A 19,094-nucleotide genomic window follows, 5' to 3' on the forward strand; every position below is an offset into this window, starting at 1 on the left:
CGCCTTACGCTGTGGGTGGTACGCCCCGTGTTTGTAGCAGTATCCACCTGTCGTTTAGTCCTTAGCATGTTCGCTGGATGGCGGTACTTGTATGTGATGAATATACGATGAAAAGATGCGAGATTAAGGTACTTGGAGTGATAAATAGACGGACGAACGGACAGGCATACAGACGGACGTATGAATAAACGGTCATACAGACGGACGCACGAACGGACAGACAGACAGACAGACAGACAGACAGACAGACAGACAGACAGACAGACAGACAGACAGACAGATGAACGAATGAACGGACGTACGGATGGATGAATGGTCGCACGGAGAGACAGACGGACGGTCGCATGAACGGGCGTACGGACGAATACACGGACGGTTCACCCTACTCATCATTCACTCGTATGTCATGGTTTTTTCGATGCTGTGGCTGAGGACGATGAATAATTATGCCTGAACCTTTTGTAATAGGGTCGGAGCATTCGACGACGCATTCGCACCGTAATTTGAAAAGAGGAAGAGGAGGATACAACTTTATTTAAATAAAAATCAAAGTAAATGTGGTCGGGCCCCTGGACGTCCGGGAGCCCCCTAGCCGACATCTCTAGACAGGCCCGGTGCACCAGCCACAACTGTTCGTCCGAGCCAGTGACCCAAAGAGCGGCCTCCCACGAGGAAAGGGAAGGGTTAGGGATAGGGTCTACCGCCATGAGCTTTGGGCAGTTCTACAAGCAGTGGAAAAGATCAGCCCGGGGTGCCCCGCAGGTGGTGCAATGTCGTTGGTGAAGAGTGGGGTAAAATAGGTGTGCCAAATAGTGAGAAATCAATGCTTTTGTCTGCAGCTGTATATTGAAATGTGAGACGCCTGGTTGTTCTGTTGCTGTTATAAAACGCTTTATTACTTATATTGACGAGGTTTTCTTCCCGACATTAGGTCTGCCTAAGGCCATTTTGCAAAAGAGTTTCAAAGCACGAGCCTAACACTGTGTTAAAGTAGTGGGCTGGCACGCAGGGGACGCGTGTATGAATCCGAATGCGTCTTAAGTGTTCTTTTTTTTATCTCGGGCGAAAGTGGTTATGGACAAAACGGTAGCGGACAGTGCACGCGGTAATTGTTGTGATCTCATAACAGCTTTCGCTGTAAGATGAGTACCGACCGTAACATGGCAGGTGTCATACGTTTGCATAAAAGAGAGACGAAAAAAAAAAGGCTCTCACGTTCCAGCAGATTGTCTCGAGAGCTGCCATATGCAGGCTGTTGGCGGCGTGGTAGACATCGATGACGTTCTGCACGTTGACGTCAGCGTGGCCGGTGCGCATGTACTCCATGAGTACTTGAAAAGTCTTGTCGTCGATGCCCTTCATGCAGATCTGCAGACAAAGTTCAAAGTTGGTTCCCGTGGACACGTACCTCCACAACATCGACGACTAACTAGGCGTCTAGGGACCCCAACGGATTTAGGCAGCGTGCGACGTGCACCACACGAGAGTTGTCTTAAGCACGGTATAGTGGTACTTGCTCACAATTAGCAGATCATGATAGACAGTGATAGCGATAGCAGACAGTGACAGTGTGTTTGCTAAAGTAAGTAGAACGGTCAGAGAACAAGATGCTCCAAATAATATTGACTGTTTACTGGTTTTCGCCCCTGTTACAACCGTGTTGTCAATTGAAGTTAGTAATGAAACTTCATTCACAACAATTGGAGCAGAACGAAACCGGGGACAAGAAATAGAACAAAGCACAAGCGTCGTCTTCAAACAGAGGATTTATTTGTGGAAATGGCACTACTTGGTGAAGATGCATTACCAACTAGCTCTACCTCAAAATGCAGTACTTAGAACCTTAGTTATAGGCATGAAAGAAGAAAGGCATGGTGGATGAAATAAATGACAGGCATGAATGGCGCAAACAGGAAGGAGCTTTGTGCGAAACGATAGAAACAAATTAAGAGGAAAAGTACGAAAAAAGTTGCAGCATATCCGCGGAGTGAATCATGAAGAGTGGGGCGAAGCGTCCGTCCGTTCATTCGTTCTTGCTTCCGTCCGTCCATGCGTGCGTCTGTGTGGCCGCCCGTGCGTCCATCCACCCGTCCGTGCGTGCATCTGTTCGTACGTCCACACGTCCTTCTGTGCGTCTGTCCCTGCGTTCGTCCATGCATCCACCCCTGCGTCCATTCATGCGTTCAGCCGTCCGTGCAGCCATACGTGCGTCCGTCCTTGCATCCGTCTGTGTGTCCGTTCGTCCACCTATTCAACACTCCAGTACCACCATCTTGCATCTTTTCATCATATATTCTCCTTAGAGAAGCACCCCCATCCAGTGGACATTCCAAGGACTAAACGAGAGGTGGCACACGCACACTTTCTTACGGCTTGCGCTTCGGGTCTACTTCTCACCTCTAACCACCTCGAATTCATGGTATATACTAGTTCACTGTATTCATGGCACTGCGGCCCAACGCTCGCTAAACCTTTCTAAAACCAAGGAGGTTACGCCCAGCGAGTATAACGTAGCAACCCTTCCTTGTCAGATAGTGCATAATGTATATGCCAATGGCTGCTAAGGGGGAATTGGACAGGAGAATTTCGCTTCTAGTTAACGCGCACGCTGCAAACTTTTTATTGTTCAACAACACCCAGAAGAAATCTACCACCGGCACCACCGTGGAGGTGACAATCTAAGACTAGCTACACACTACGACTACTACCACGACTACGAGGGACAAACGGGTGCCGCTATAAGGAGCTTCGCCCCTAAAAAGCTTCACTTGTACTCTTGCCCGATAGAGAAAGGTCTCCCGACTATTTGTCTATAACGTAATGATCACAGTTTCTTGCAATACTTCATTCGATGACGCCCTCACCGGGCGTTCAGCGTTCTACAACGGAAGATGCCGCATTTCCCATTCGCTTGGTTGACAGTGACGACGCCGCCAACGCGCCGCATGGATTGCCATGTTTAGAGAGGCACTCCTGCTACTCATCTCTTATATAGCTCAACAAAGATGCGTTTTAAGGGCGAAACTGTCTAGCTTAGTGTAATATGTGTGACCTCTATAGAGCCCGCGTGAGGGCAGTCAGGTTCAACTAGACCATTCTCAAATGGGCCTAGCCAGGAAACGCTGAATTACCTAAAAAATTCGGCGTTGTAGACCTAATAAAGTTGTTTCACTCACTGGGCCGAAAAAATTGTCACCATAGCCTAAGATCACCACAGAAGTCAGACAGATTTCGCTATACCCACCCCCATGACGTGGCTTGCAATAACCCCAATAGGTGAAAAAACGATACCCGAAAATGAAAGAAAGAGAGAAACAATGGGACAAAAAGAAGGATATAAAGCAAAATATTCCGCCTAAAAAAGTTCATCGCGAAGTTAAATTCGAACACGCGTACCCTCCGTCTGAAGACGAGCATCCTAACCCCTTGTGAATCTAGGCTTGCTGGCAGAGCTTAGCGTAGCCGTGCATGGTGTGGGATGGGAAAGGTAAGTGAGCGTGACGAGGAAAAAGAGGAAGGGAGAGTGCAAACCCCAGAACAGAATGAATGAGAAGAGAGAAAAGGTTATAAATAAACTAGGAGAGAAAAAGGAGAGAGAGACAGAAAATCAACGACAGAGAGGGAAAGAAGTAGATATACAGAGAAAAGAAATGGCCCCGTATCTGCATGTGTGTTTAGAAAAAGTGACTAACGATTTAGAGTACTTGGTACTCTACTACTCAAGGCAGTAAATACTACAACGCTGCGCCGTTTTACACTGCAAATGTCGTCGAAAGACAATAGTCTTGCGTCTGAAGAGAGTGAACAAAACGGTTATTTGATGTTCTGCGCAAGAAAATTTTCCCCTACCCTTGCTTCTGGACTGCTGCTTCTGTTGATGACGACCGTTCCACTGCTCAATTAATCTTTCCTCTTCTTTCCACTTTTCTCCCTTTTCCCTTCCCCGCAGGCACTGCGCCGTGCTCCCGACCGGGTTGCAGAAATTAGGTGCCTTTTCTCATCTTCTAACCACTACCACCACCAAGAAAATTGGTGAATGGTATTCTGGAGGCTCTGCATTAGAGTGCCTCGAGCGTGCAGCGGAGGCGAACGAGCGCATCAAGTGACGTCACACGTGAGCCATGAGCGCTATCCAGCAGTTATCTTGGAAAACAAAGCGGGCGGCGTGCATGCCCGTCTCGGAGGTGATAAGGTGTAGAACGCAAGGCGATGGGTAGGTGCCACCATCGTGTCGTCTTAGCAAAGCGTTGGAAACGCGTGTCTTTTCGTGCAAGCGTTGCATCGTCAGCGCAGCGTGATAAGCGCTGCGGTCCTTAGAATTGCTTATGAATGCCTTTTCTAGTAAAAATACACCCGCATACAGAATACTGACGTGTTTTTGGTGCCTCAGATATGCGCGATAATTGTTTTTCAATTTACAATCGCGCAAACATGAATGCTAAATTTTGAGCAATATTGGTGGGCGCTGCGGATTGGGTCGGCCGTTTGGGGTATCGTTAAGGGCGGAAAAACAGACAAACGTACAGAGAGACAGACAGACATACTAAAATGCTTGCGCCTAAGGTACCCAAGAAAGCTTATCGTCTTCAAAAAAACAGGATGCAAGCGTCGCATCGTTCACTGCACAATTATCGCACTGCCTGGCTTAACCGCGCATTCACAGTAGCTAACTCACGTCAACCAATGGAGACATGGCGTGCAACCATCGCTCTTTAGTGCACGGCTTGGCTGTTGCCAATTGTGTCCCGAAGGTCGTAAGGTGGCCTAGGAAAATGCGTACTCTCGCGGTGGAAGCCGCGCTTCTCGAATTCAGTCGTGCCGGTCGATGAGCTGTACGAGCAGCAATGGGTCCGTGCATCGCTGTGCCAAGGTTTGTGTGACGTAGTGCAATATGCCCGAATTTTAACGAAGTGTTTTATGCCGGGGTCCGCCACGTCTCTGCTGACGTGCTTTCATCTGACGTTGAAAAATATATACTAAGAAATCGCAGAGAAAAAACCAGAAGGCGAGCATATATCGTGGCGCGAACCACTACGCTACAAAGCGTGCGCTGTCAAGAATGCTAACGGCAAGTCGTTTATTTATACACTCAATACATGTCTTGGCAGTCCTCGAAGCTTCAAAAATTCAGCGCGTTTTTGTTATCGGTGCCGAGATGGCATGACGTGCTCGCGTTAAGCGAACTCTAAAGGTCGTTACCTCCATGGCGAGTGGTCTCTTATGTGCGCACGCTCATCAGACTTTTACTTCGGGAGAGGACGAAGGTCAGCACGCTGCCGCGGCCGCGTTTACAGGAGAAGCACACTGCTGACACAGCGCAGATAGAATTGTGACAGTTGTTCGTGCTTGTCCTGTGGATACTTGCGCGTTCGTTTCGTGCGTCGTTCTTTCTGTTTGAACCGGGCGCTTCAAGTGTAGAGCTGCGACAGTGGCTAGCCCGTACTCGCTCTATGTATGCTATTTTCGTGCGTGTTTTCTGCTTGAAGTGTATGCTGGAAGTGTCAAGCTGCTTGCCGTTCTGAACGTGGCTTTGAAAGTTGTGACCGTGTCTAAACCATTGCACAGTAAACGCTCAACTACCTCTATAAAGACACGTTTAATATTCGTGTTATAACGACTCCTATTAAGGTGGATCAGCCACGTTTTTTTTTGTTTCTCTCCGTTCTCTGAACCTGGTATTGGAGTTCAGTGGCATAATGCTGAGCTTAGAAGAACACGCGACGGCGCTGCGGATACCTTTGCTTCGGAATCATCCAGATGATTGTTAATTTTTATTGAACTCAGAAACAAATCAACAGCAACTACATTTTAATTTTACCTTGCCTTTATCAAGCCACCGTCCCGCTTTAAGCTGCTATTTTGGTGAGCGAGCAAATCAACAAATAATTTCGCTCGTAAAATTGCTTTGCTGTGAAATTCCGCTTGAGTTGCACCACGTCAGATTTCACGAAGTGTTCTTTGCTTAAGTTCTTTTTTTTATGGCAGTTGCCAGTTCCGAGTTTCAGTTCTTTGCAGACAATGGGCCACGGTTGACATGACTTACTTACATATTGGTAAAATACTGCACCCACAAAATCATCTTGCAGAAATCGGTGCTGTAATAAACATCGTGGGTGCGCAATGTTTTACAGAGAACAAAGGCCTTCTTACGACGATGTTATCGCGGCTCACAAGTTTCCGCACGGCCTCTGGTGGTGTTGCTATGACAACACTACCAAAGGCTCCCGTGACTTCCTGTGGAGCCTATCTGTTGGAAATAGCTCTAGAATACATTGCCAAGCAAGAATTTGTACTGATGTGGGCTCTCACAGCATAAAGTATGCATTGTTCTCTATTGTCCCATGAATCTTGCCGCATTTATTAGAGTAACAAAGGGGCGATTTTTTTCTCGCCTGAGCCTATGGTTTTTTGAATCATGTCGCATATTTTGCCACTAACGTGATCTTATTAGTCTGTATGTATACTGCTCATATGAGTGTGTAATTTTTAAAGCCTTTATACAGCCATGTTGCACTTACTCATAGTCGTTGATAACACGCACTTTACATTATAAATCGGTCCTCTATGGACATAACTTGCCCTCGCATTGCGAAACAACGTATTGTAACTAAACAACTAGTCAGCGCAAATGTTATTTCTCTTCTCATTTTCGGCGCATTGCCCTCTATAATGTACAAAGCAGCATCTCATGCGCTTTCAATTTTAAACGAACCCTATTTTATTACGGCAAAACATTTCCCGAGTCATTCTAGGTGGCTCGCTCACCCTGGGGATGGTGTCCCCCCTCTGGCCGTTCATGGTGTCCCGCATGAGAGGGCTGTAATCGCACAGCACTGCTGTCGGCAGCAGGTAGTCGTTCTCCTTCAGCTGGATCACGCACACGGAGTTTAGTGTGCCGTCGGGTACCTGCCAGGAGAGACCATAAAAAATGCAGCTCACCAGCTCATAGAAGATGCCAAGAAGGTCCCAGGTACACATCGTGGTCTCAGTAACTCTGTACTTCACGCTGAGTGAAGGCGATAGCGACCGGGTGCCTGCTCAGCGTTTGGACATGTAGACCTGTCGATCTGCTTTAAAAGGGTTCTGACAAAAATTTGGGGAAGAAAGAGCCTGCGGGATCGATTCCCGTGATCATGCGCATATCGTCTGCCAATAATGAACAGCGAATATGGCTTGGAAGGTATTTTAAAGTATTTGTTAAGTTTGCGTGAACGATGGTCTGCTTCGCGCTATTGACACCTTCATAGGAGACCCCTGAGGACCCCCTACTTCTCTGACGTGACCACGCTGTATCAAGTTATGACAACGTGATAGCTGCCATTTTTCATTTTTCGTGCATACTCCAGCAGACTAATACTAGGCGGCTGCTCGCGAATCCATGGTTGCGGTGCCACAGTTTTGTGTTTGATGAGTTTTATGCCCTGTTTATTGTTTAAAAAAAGCTTCCTGGTGTGAATCGCGCGAAAGGGCCTCACAGTTCTGCGTGCTGACATGGTCGAGCGTTACACCCACTGAGTGATAATAGTTGCACTCGGTGACTTGTCGTATTTGATATCGAAACTGACACTCATGAGGGATAACGAGCCTGTAAAAAACTATTTGTTGCGTGCTGACCAAAAGAATGCGTCGTATTATGGCTAACATGCACTCAGGAACACACTGCAAAAAAAAAAAAACGCGATGCCAGAATTTTTGTGTCAGTATCCCCCTAAATGAAATTAGTTGCCAGCATGCAGCTGTGTTATTTTCCTTTTTGAAGTACCGTTTTAATGCGCTATACTTACGCTGGCATTATAGTCCAAAAACACAAACTCGCGCGTAGATCATAGCATTTACAGCACTTGATAAAATCTCTGTATGGGGTTGTCAGTCATGCGATAAAATATACCAATGGGAACGAGTACAGCATAATAAAAGGTCTACAGTAACGCGGTGTGAAATTCGCCGTGGTCACAATGCTGATATATGCCCTTGCTGCGTTAACCAATAATGACCTCTTCTAGGTCTCTGATCCGACATGTACTGTTGGCGAAATCGAGCGCAGGGTGCTTGATCTGAAGGACAATTAAAACGAGAGCGTCGACCGTAAAACTCACGAGGCTGCTGGCATCCTTGGCGAATCCTCCGCTGCCGTTGTACGCCATGCTGGTACCGTTTTCGGCCTCCGCCATGGCGGCGACGAAGGCTTGCTGCGGTCGACGGGCCCGCCGACCGCGCTGCCGCTACTCAGAGCCCGGGTACACCCGACCGCCGCCGGCCCATCGGTGGTGAAGACCCGCCGACCAAGCGCTTTGCTTTCTTCTTCTTCTCTCGCACAAGAAGACAACTGTTGATGTGGATAGCTCCTACCGGAAGTTATATTTGCGTGGAGGGGGAGGGCATTCGTTCGGAGGAACGGCAGAATGCAATTATCATCGAGTGTGTATGTGCCCCGCATCGAAACGCGAGTATTTGCTTTTACTGATTGCTCGTAGCTCAACGTGACATGGTTAAAAAATTCGGCAGATTCCACGTACCTGGGAACCTACGTTATGCGAAGCATACAAAGGGAAGGTGACTGTGCTGCAATTTTTTTATTGAGCAACAAGTCATAAAATAACGCTGAGTATATGTACAAATGTAGCACGCACAGACATATGTTGAAGAGTTCTTTGTTTCACTTGAAAAGCGAAAAAGAAGAAGAGATGGAGCAGGAAGTGGAAGGAAGAGTGAAAGAGGGCGACAGGGGGAGTCCACCTTATATTCTCCTTTTTTAATTTTTTCTTTTTCTTTTTTCTTTCTTTTCTTTTTCTTCTTTTTTCGCTTTTTTACTCTTCCTCTCTCTCACCCTAAAATTCAAGATTGTATAAAGCTGGGCACCAAAAAACTGTGTCCCTAATCCTGATGATAGGCACTGCGCCATGCTCCCGACCAGGTTGCAGAAATTAGGTGCCTTTTTTTTCTTTTAACCACTACCACCACCAATCCTAATGAAGGCCAGACTCTAGGCCGAAACGTCGAAACAAACAATGGTGTGACCGCTCAAGGAGGATCTACTTGACTACTTGCAACGCTATGGCCACTCAACCAATATATATATATATATATATATATATATATATATATATATATATATATATATATATATATATATATATATATATATATATATATATATAGGTATGGGATATGGCACAACGGGAGCGTTGTCAACAAGGATAAATATATTTATTTCCCAACAGTTTCGGGAGGGGACCTCCCTTCATCAGGGGATGAGTTATACTGACATGAGCTTCCAAACTTCCTTGCTGCCGCGTCCCTTTCGCCTTGAAAGACGTTTGCGAGAGTGAGAGGGAACTGGAAAAAGGAAAAAAAAACAAAAAAACAAAAAGGGGAGAAAAAAGACGAAAAAAGAAAGAAAAGAAAGAAAGTAAAAAGGAGGAAGAACCACTGTCAACACTGAAAACGAAGCCAACTGTCCGTCTACATCCACCTACGGTTCATATCACGTGCTGTTCAGTTCTTGGCGTGTGTCGGGCCACCCAAGATTGTCGCCGCGGTGCCGGGAGGGTCCGGGACGGCGTGCCTAAAGAAAGGGGTTTCCCCGTAATTGGTCGTTCGGCGGGCGGCGGGTGGTGTGTGTAAAGGAAAGGTTTCTCGTTAATGGGTCGGTCGGCTATTTACCTTTAATCTTCGTCCGTTTCCCTTCAACGGTCATGAAGTGGTAGGCGAACGTAAACACTTTGTATGTGCATGTGGGAAAAAAAACAAGAAAGGACAGTGTACACGTACGAGTCAGTCAGAAAAAAGCATGGTCTCCAGCTATCAATCTTTGTCACCAATTTTCTCCTGGCTTACTTCTCGGAGGCAGTTGAGTTTTCCGGGGTCCTCGTTGATACCGGCTACTAATGTACGAAATTTGAAAATAAAATATGCCTCACGCTGTTCGCGCTCGCGTCTGTTTGAAAAACCGGACTGCAAAAGAGTTACGCTAATATTTTCAAAACTGTGGTTTGGCAGGCGCGGATGTCTAGATAAAGGTAGCTTCGGCAGTGAAGTGGCGTGGTACCGGTGATTATTGAACCGCAGCCGAAATGGCGTGTCTGTTTGGCCGATATATTCTTGTCCGCAGATGTTGCAATGTAGCATGTATATTACGTTACTGGAGTCACAATTAAGGCTTTCAGTTATGCAGAATTTGAAATACGAGAAGTTCGCTTTGGATTCACGTGTTGTGAGCATCTGTGGGCATACCTTGCATCGAGATTTTCCGCAGGGATGGCACCCTGATTGAATATTGGGGGTGTTTGTTTTTGCTCTGACAAGAATGTCCTTCAGATTTTTATCCCGGCGGTACACCACGTGAGGTGGCTTCGCGAAAATAGAAGTTAGTCGTTTGCTTTGCCTGATTATGTTGAAAAGCGGGAAAGTATGTTGTTGATTCGTGGCGCTGATGAGGAGTAAGTTAGTACAAGGTTCGTTTGGGAAGTCGTTTTAGGTACTCTGTTTGGACCCTTAATTATATAATTCCTGTTCACGTTGCGAGCACGTAGTATGGCATCGTCAATAATGTCTTCCGGATAATTTTGTTTCAATAAGGAATGCTTTAGGTGTTCCGCGTGTCCGTCAAATTCCCGCATATCGGTGCATATTCTTCGGTACCGGTAGGCCTGAGAATATGGAATACACCCCGTTTTGTAATCCGGGACGTCCGATAGTATCCAGTAACAGCACATCAACAGAAAATATATCAGAATTCATCAATTCCTTAATAAAAAACATCCCCCCAAATTTTCCCTATTACCTAAAGGACACAAACCACTTCATCTGTGAAACTTCAAGTCTCGACATCCCAGGCGGCAGTTTTCTGGTGACGATGGACGTCTGCTCACTGTACACCAACATACCCCACCATGACGGAATAGCGGCTATGGTTTCTGAATATGTAAAATCTGACTCATCAACTAGTGTAAGTGGCGAGGTACTGTTTACACTTCTTGAACTTGTACTAAATTATAACCATTTTGAGTTCAACGGCAAGCATTTCCTTCAGGTCAGTGGCACTGCAATGGACACGAAAATGGCCCCAAACTTTGCGAGCACCTTTATGGCTTCACTTGAAATCCCATTCATTGAGGAACGCACCTTGAAACCTTTCTACTACAGAAGATTCTTTGACGATATTTTTATGATATGGAACCATGATGAGGGAAGTCTTTTCCGCTTCATAGAGGATTTTAACAAATGCCACCCGTCAATAAAATTCACGCACAAAATTTCCAAAACTAGCAATAACTTTTTGGACGTTACTGTCACGGTCGAAAATGACCGCTTGTCAACAAACCTTCACAAAAAGCCTACAAACCGTCAAATGTACCTACATTTCAACAGCAGCCACCCAAAGCATTGCAAAACGGGCATTCCATATTCTCAGGCCTACCGGTACCGAAGAATATGCACCGATATGCGGGAACTTGACAGACACGCGGAACACCTAAAGCATTCCTTATTGAAACAAAATTATCCGGAAGACATTATTGACGATGCCATACTACGTGCTCGCAACGTGAACAGGAATGATATAATTAAGGGACCAAACAGAGTACCTCAAACGACTTCCCAAACGAACCTTGTACTAACTTACTCCTCATCAGCGCCACGAATCAACAACATACTTTCCCGCCATTTCAACATAATCAGGCAAAGCAAACGACTAACTTCTATTTTCGCGAAGCCACCTCACGTGGTGTACCGCCGGGATAAAAATCTGAAGGACATTCTTGTCAGAGCAAAAACAAACACCCCCAAAATTCAATCAGGGTGCCATCCCTGCGGAAAATCTCGATTCAAGGTATGCCCACAGATGCTCACAACACGTGAATCCAAAGCAAACTTCTCGGATTTCAAATTCTGCATAACTGAAAGCCTTAATTGTGACTCCAGTAACGTAATATACATGCTACATTGCAACATCTGCGGACAAGAATATATCGGCCAAACAGACACGCCATTTCGGCTGCGGTTCAATAATCACCGGTACCACGCCACTTCACTGCCGAAGCTACCTTTATCTAGACATCTGCGCCTGCCAAACTACAGTTTTGAAAATATTAGCGTAACTCTTTTGCAGTCCGGTTCTTCAAACAGACGCGAGCGCGAACAGCGTGAGGCATATTTTATTTTCAAATTTCGTACATTAGTAGCCGGTATCAACGAGGACCCCGGAAAACTCAACTGCCTCCGAGAAGTAAGCCAGGAGAAAATTGGTGACAAAGATTGATAGCTGGAGACCATGCATTTTTCTGACTGACTCGTACGTGTACACTGTCCTTTCTTGTTTTTTTTCTCACATGCACATACAAAGTGTTTACGTTCGCCTACCACTTCATGACCGTTGAAGGGAAACGGACGAAGATTAAAGGTAAATAGCCGACCGACCCATTAACGAGAAACCTTTCCTTTACACACACCACCCGCCGCCCGCCGAACGACCAATTACGGGGAAACCCCTTTCTTTAGGCACGCCGTCCCGGACCCTCCCGGCACCGCGGCGACAATCTTGGGTGGCCCGACACACGCCAAGAACTGAACAGCACGTGATATGAACCGTAGGTGGATGTAGACGGACAGTTGGCTTCGTTCTCAGTGTTGACAGGGGTTCTTCCTCTTTTTTACTTTCTTTCTTTTCTTTTTTTCGTCTTTTTTCTCCCCTTTTTGTTTTTTGTTTTTTTTTCTTTTTCCAGTTCCCTCTCACTCTCGCAAACGTCTTTCAAGGCGAGAGGGACGCGGCAGCAAGGAAGTTTGGAAGCTCATGTCAGTATAACTCATCCCCTGATGAAGGGAGGTCCCCTCCCGAAACTGTTGGGAAATAAATATATTTATCCTTGTTGACAACGCTCCCGTTGTGCCATATCCCATACCTTCACGAAGACTAACTGGCCCATTGAATTATTACTCCCACTGACCTGAACCATGGCTGCCAGTACATCATCAACGGAGCGTTTGTCGCGGAGATATCCAAATTACCCTACGAAGTGTGCCGTCATCGGGGACTCAATCATGCGGTACGTCCACAAGCACTTCAGCCCGAACGACTCGTCGACGCCGTGCTTCATCTCCTATGGTGGTGCTATGTTTTCGGACATTCCGGCGCTACTTGAGTACCTACCTTACCGGGTGGACACGTTGTTTCTGCATGTGGGCACCACGGACATCCTGAAGACGAGCTCTTCAAGATCACTGGATTCGTTGAGGGAGGCATTGAAGCGAATGAGGCAGATGCACCCGAACATCAAGACACTGCATCTTAGTCTGCCACTACCTCGCGCACCCAATCGCCGACGGCGGGACTCGAACTGGCGATCAATGAATCGGTTTAATATGGAGGTACAGCGATTCAGCAGAGAGGCCCGCCGTCTCTGCCACTACGGGTTGTTGGGAGCAGGCGTCTATTACGTCGAATTCATATTAAAAGAAAAGCGGCGCACAAAAAGACGGAGACAAAGAAGAGAACCACACGCTGTGTGTGGTTCTCTTCTTTGTCTCTGTCTTTTTGTGCGCCGCTTTTCTTTTAATATGAATATACACCAACTCGCCCAACTTAATATTCTGTTACTATATTACGTCGAGCATGGTTTCTCAACACTCCCGCTGCGCCGCTTCCTGGCTGCTGACGGCTTACATGCAAGCTTCAAGGGGGTCGCGCTGCTGGCACAGCACACGAGGGTGCAGCTGCGATGGACGTCGGCGGCATGGAGATCGGCGGCAATCGCTTGCACGGACAACTCCAGTGCCAAGCCCCCTCAACAACAAGAAGCCGAGCGACACACAGAGCCATCCAGGGCACCAGCAGTGACGATGTCGCCACAACCACCAGCGAGGCCAGCGGGTCCCACCAGTGAGTCAGAGATCGGCGGCAACGGCTTGCACGGCAAACTCCAGTGCCAAACCCACTCGACAACAGGGAGCCGAGGGACACACAGAGCCATCCAGGGCCCCAGCAGTGACGACGTCACCACTCCCACCAGCAAGGCCTTACAACACCAGGCGGACGAATGCGGCGAAGACCAAGGCGGCGGCTTCCAAATGACACGGGGAAACAAAAGGTACGGGCAGTCTTAAACACGCATGGTCCCACTCATTTCTATCGATTAGGAAAATCATTGAAAAGTGGGTGCAATACGAAAAACACGCAGAACAACTAAACAAATATCTATCTCACGAAATTGCACCTAAGGGTCTCCGCCTAGCCTGCAACCCCTCATTGTCTACACTAAGTGAAGCAGAAAGGGGGAAGTGGGAAAAAATATTACTAGAAGCGTCCTTGCAATTGACTCGGGTCATTGCGGACCATTGTGAGCGTAAGGCCGCCGAACACAGTGTCACGGAGGCCACGCAGAAATTGGTATTTAATCTCGGAGAGCATGAGGCAAGAGAACTGGAAAGATATGAACTAAAGAAGAGAGGCGAAATTTCAGTAGTAAAAGATAGAAAATTCAAGCGGGACTGCAGTAGCTCCACTGCTCTGCAACAGGAAAATAGGAATGAGGCCGTACAAGAACACCAGGGACCACCCGTACCACAACCTAACTTTGAGGAGAAAAATGGGAACTCAGAACCACAGAGCAATCCTAATCAAAACATCCTTACTCTCGAATATGACGCTGACACTCCCGTGCCACGTGATAGCCAAGAGCAGCCGAAAACTTATGAGGAAAATGTCCTCAATCTGTCAAACACAACACTCACACCCGCTCAGCTTCAACTTTTGTCGAGAGGCTTGACCTTTTGTCCATCATCCGGTAGATTCAATGAATTTGAACTGTACCAAGACCTCGATAACTTTGCGCGTAATCTCCGCCTCCGTGAATACTTTCATGATCGCAAGGACTGTACGAACGAGAATAGAGTGATTGGTGGTGACAGATCATGGTGTCCGGGTGAGCAGAGGGACAAACACCTCGATATGTATATATCAGCAGTTCAAAAAGATATCATCAGAGCGTATGGAAAAAATCGGCCATTTCGAAACAACATATCAAAGTCAGAACGAAGGGCATTCGATGAAATACGAAAAAACACTGGAATTACTATCAAACCAGCTGATAAAGGAGGCTGCATAGTAATTCTAAATACGTCGGACTACTTAAAGGAAGGGGAACGACAGCTATCAGACACAAAATTCTACAAAGAACTTCCAACGGACCCAACTCCCGAATTTGAAAGGGAGATAAAAGTAACCCTAAACAATCTCCGCCGGGACGAGAAAATTACCGGCAAAATGTTAAAAGCAATGTTACCGGCCCACTCTGTTCCCGGTCGATTCTATTTGCTCCCCAAAATACACAAGGCAGGTAATCCGGGACGTCCGATAGTATCCAGTAACAGCACATCAACAGAAAATATATCAGAATTCATCAATTCCTTAATAAAAAACATACCCCCAAATTTTCCCTATTACCTAAAGGACACAAACCACTTCATCTGCGAAACTTCAAGTCTCGACATCCCAGGCGGCAGTTTTCTGGTGACCATGGACGCCTGCTCACTGTACACCAACATACCCCACCATGACGGAATAGCGGCTATGGTTTCTGAATATGTAAAATCTGACTCATCAATTAGTGTAAGTGGCGAGGTACTGTTTACACTTCTTGAACTTGTACTAAATTATAACCATTTTGAGTTCAACGGCAAGCATTTCCTTCAGGTCTGTGGCACTGCAATGGGCACGAAAATGGCCCCAAACTTCGCGAGCACCTTTATGGCTTCACTTGAAATCCCATTCATTGAGGGACGCACCTTGAAACCTTTCTACTACAGAAGATACTTAGACGATATTTTTATGATATGGAACCATGATGAGGGAAGTCTTTTCCGCTTCATAGAGGATTTTAACAAATGCCACCCGTCAATAAAATTCAAGCACAAAATTTCCAAAACTAGCATTAACATTTTGGACGTTACTGTCACGGTCGAAAATGACCGCTTGTCAACAAACCTTTACAAAAAGCCTACAGACCGTCAAATGTACCTACATTTCAACAGCAGCCACCCGAAGCATTGCAAAACGGGTATTCCATATTCTCAGGCCTACCGGTACCGAAGAATATGCACCGATATGCGGGAATTTGACAGATACGCGGAACACCTAAAGCATTCCTTATTGAAACAAAATTATCCGGAAGACATTATTGACGATGCCATACTACGTGCTCGCAACGTGAACAGGAATGATATAATTAGGGACCAAACAGAGTACCTAAAACGACTTCCCAAACGAACCTTGTACTAACTTACTCCTCATCAGCGCCACGAATCAACAACATACTTTCCCGCCATTTCAACATAATCAGGCAAAGCAAACGACTAACTTCTATTTTCGCGAAGCCACCTCACGTGGTGTACCGCCGGGATAAAAATCTGAAGGACATTCTTGTCAGAGCAAAAACAAACACCCCCAAAATTCAATCAGGGTGCCATCCCTGCGGAAAATCTCGATGCAAGGTATGCCCACAGATGCTCACAACACGTGAATCCAAAGCGAACTTCTCGGATTTCAAATTCTGCATAACTGAAAGCCTTAATTGTGACTCCAGTAACGTAATATACATGCTACATTGCAACATCTGCGGACAAGAATATATCGGCCAAACAGACACGCCATTTCGGCTGCGGTTCAATAATCACCGGTACCACGCCACTTCAATTCCGAAGCTACCTTTATCTAGACATCTGCGCCTGCCAAACCACAGTTTTGAAAATATTAGCGTAACTCTTTTGCAGTCCGGTTTTTCAAACAGACGCGAGCGCGAACAGCGTGAGGCATATTTTATTTTCAAATTTCGTACATTGGTAGCCGGTATCAACGAGGACCCCGGAAAACTCAACTGCCTCCGAGAAGTAAGCCAGGAGAAAATTGGTGACAAAGATTGATAGCTGGAGACCATGCTTTTTTCTGACTGACTCGTACGTGTACACTGTCCTTTCTTGTTTTTTTTTCCCACATGCACATACAAAGTGTTTACGTTCGCCTACCACTTCATGACCGTTGAAGGGAAACGGACGAAGATTAAAGGTAAATAGCCGACCGACCCGTTAACGAGAAACCTTTCCTTTACACACACCACCCGCCGCCCGCCGAACGACCAATTACGGGGAAACCCCTTTCTTTAGGCACGCCGTCCCGGACCCTCCCGGCACCGCGGCGACAATCTTGGGTGGCCCGACACACGCCAAGAACTGAACAGCACGTGATATGAACCGTAGGTGGATGTAGACGGACAGTTGGCTTCGTTCTCAGTGTTGACAGTGGTTCTTCCTCTTTTTTACTTTCTTTCTTTTCTTTCTTTTTTCGTCTTTTTTCTCCACTTTTTTGTTTTTTTGTTTTTTTTCCTTTTTCCAGTTCCCTCTCACTCTCGCAAACGTCTTTCAAGGCGAGAGGGACGCGGCAGCAAGGAAGTTTGGAAGCTCATGTCAGTATAACTCATCCCCTGATGAAGGGAGGTCCCCTCCCGAAACTGTTGGGAAATAAATATATTTATCCTTGTTGACAACGCTCCCGTTGTGCCATATCCCATACCTTCACGAAGACTTACTGGCCCATTGAATTATTTCTCCAACTATATATATATATATATATATATATATATATATATATATATATATATATATATATATATATATTGTAATGACGAAAACCGAAACTGGAACTCTCTCTGGCACAGACTCGCATGCTAGGGAGGAAGAGAAAGACGAAGTTAGAATAAGAACAGCCGGCCTGCAGCAAAGGCGTTGTCTCTTATTTCTCCTCGTTACAATGGCGCAGTCGACAGGATGAAGACGTCTTACGTCCCGGCTTCGTCACCCAGGATACCCGCCGACGTGTAGCCGCGGTAAGCGTCGCTTGAGGACGGCGTCAAGGCCTCCTCGGCGGCTCCAGCACCCGTTCCCGGTACCAGTTCACGATAAGGAACGCCGTCACGCTTCTTCGCTGATGGAACCCGCAAGGCGTCCGTCGCGGCCAGCATCGATCCCAGCACCGACGGATGGCGTCCAGGCCTCCGTTGTGGTTTCGGGGAACTTGCCCAGGGGCGCGACACGTCACGGCAACCATGCGCACGGGCCTCTCTCACCTAGGGATGGCGTACATGCCTCCTCCATACCTGGCAACCTGTCGGCGCTTCAAGCACCCACCGTGTACGGCGTCGAGGCCTACCCGGCGGCGCAACACCGCTTCATCTACGCCACAGTACCAGGTCACAACTCATCACACGGGTTCCGCTTGTCTGGGAACGTCGTTGACACTTCCAGCGCCCTGGAACCCATGTCCACGAATCCGACCACAGCTGGATTTCCAAGGGACGCCGTCCACGCGTCCTTGGTCAGGAATTGTACCACCTCGAGTACCGCAGTCACTGTATCCTCCGCAGAGGCGGGCCTTGGCTCTTCGTGCGGATCACACGACAGCGCAGCGGAGCTGCAGCATACCATCGCGCAACTCCGCGTCACGACCAACGCCCTCATAGCGTCGAGCTCCAAGCTATGTCCTGCCATCTTGCCAACATTGTGCGCACTCAATGCCATGTTGGCTGCGGCCGCCGCGCAAAACTTCGAGGTAAGCTCGCCCGAGAACCGTCGCAATCTCCGGCGTTCTCTCGCGGAGGTATCGGAGCAAGTGAACTGTTTGGCGGGGGCACATTTCGGAGTTCTGCCCGCCGTCCCGCCATCGCCGATTTCCTTCGCGCTACCGGAATTTCGCGGCTTCCAGGACGACGCCGAGGAATGGGTGGCAACCGTCAACGCTCTCGGAACGACTGAAGAGCAGAAGTGGGACATGGCCATAGATCGCCTGCGGGATGCTGCCGCAGCATGGCACAGGTACGAAGGCGTCGGGCAGCAGTCCTGGGCAGAATGGAGTGCAGCCTTGATTGCCGCTTTCGGACGGAATTCCTGTGACTCCAGCAAGTCCAGCTCGATCTTCCCCGAGGCCGAGGATGGAGCCCAGGCAGCGCCCCGCCTCGAGGCTGCAATCGTTCGTTGCAGCTCGTCAACGGAATGCTGCCAGAAGTTCCCTGCTGCTAACCCTGACCGAAGTGGCTGGAATCCTACACTAC

This window comes from Rhipicephalus microplus, chromosome 3 (genome assembly GCF_043290135.1).
Source record: "Rhipicephalus microplus isolate Deutch F79 chromosome 3, USDA_Rmic, whole genome shotgun sequence".
Classification (NCBI taxonomy): Eukaryota; Metazoa; Arthropoda; class Arachnida; order Ixodida; family Ixodidae; genus Rhipicephalus; species Rhipicephalus microplus.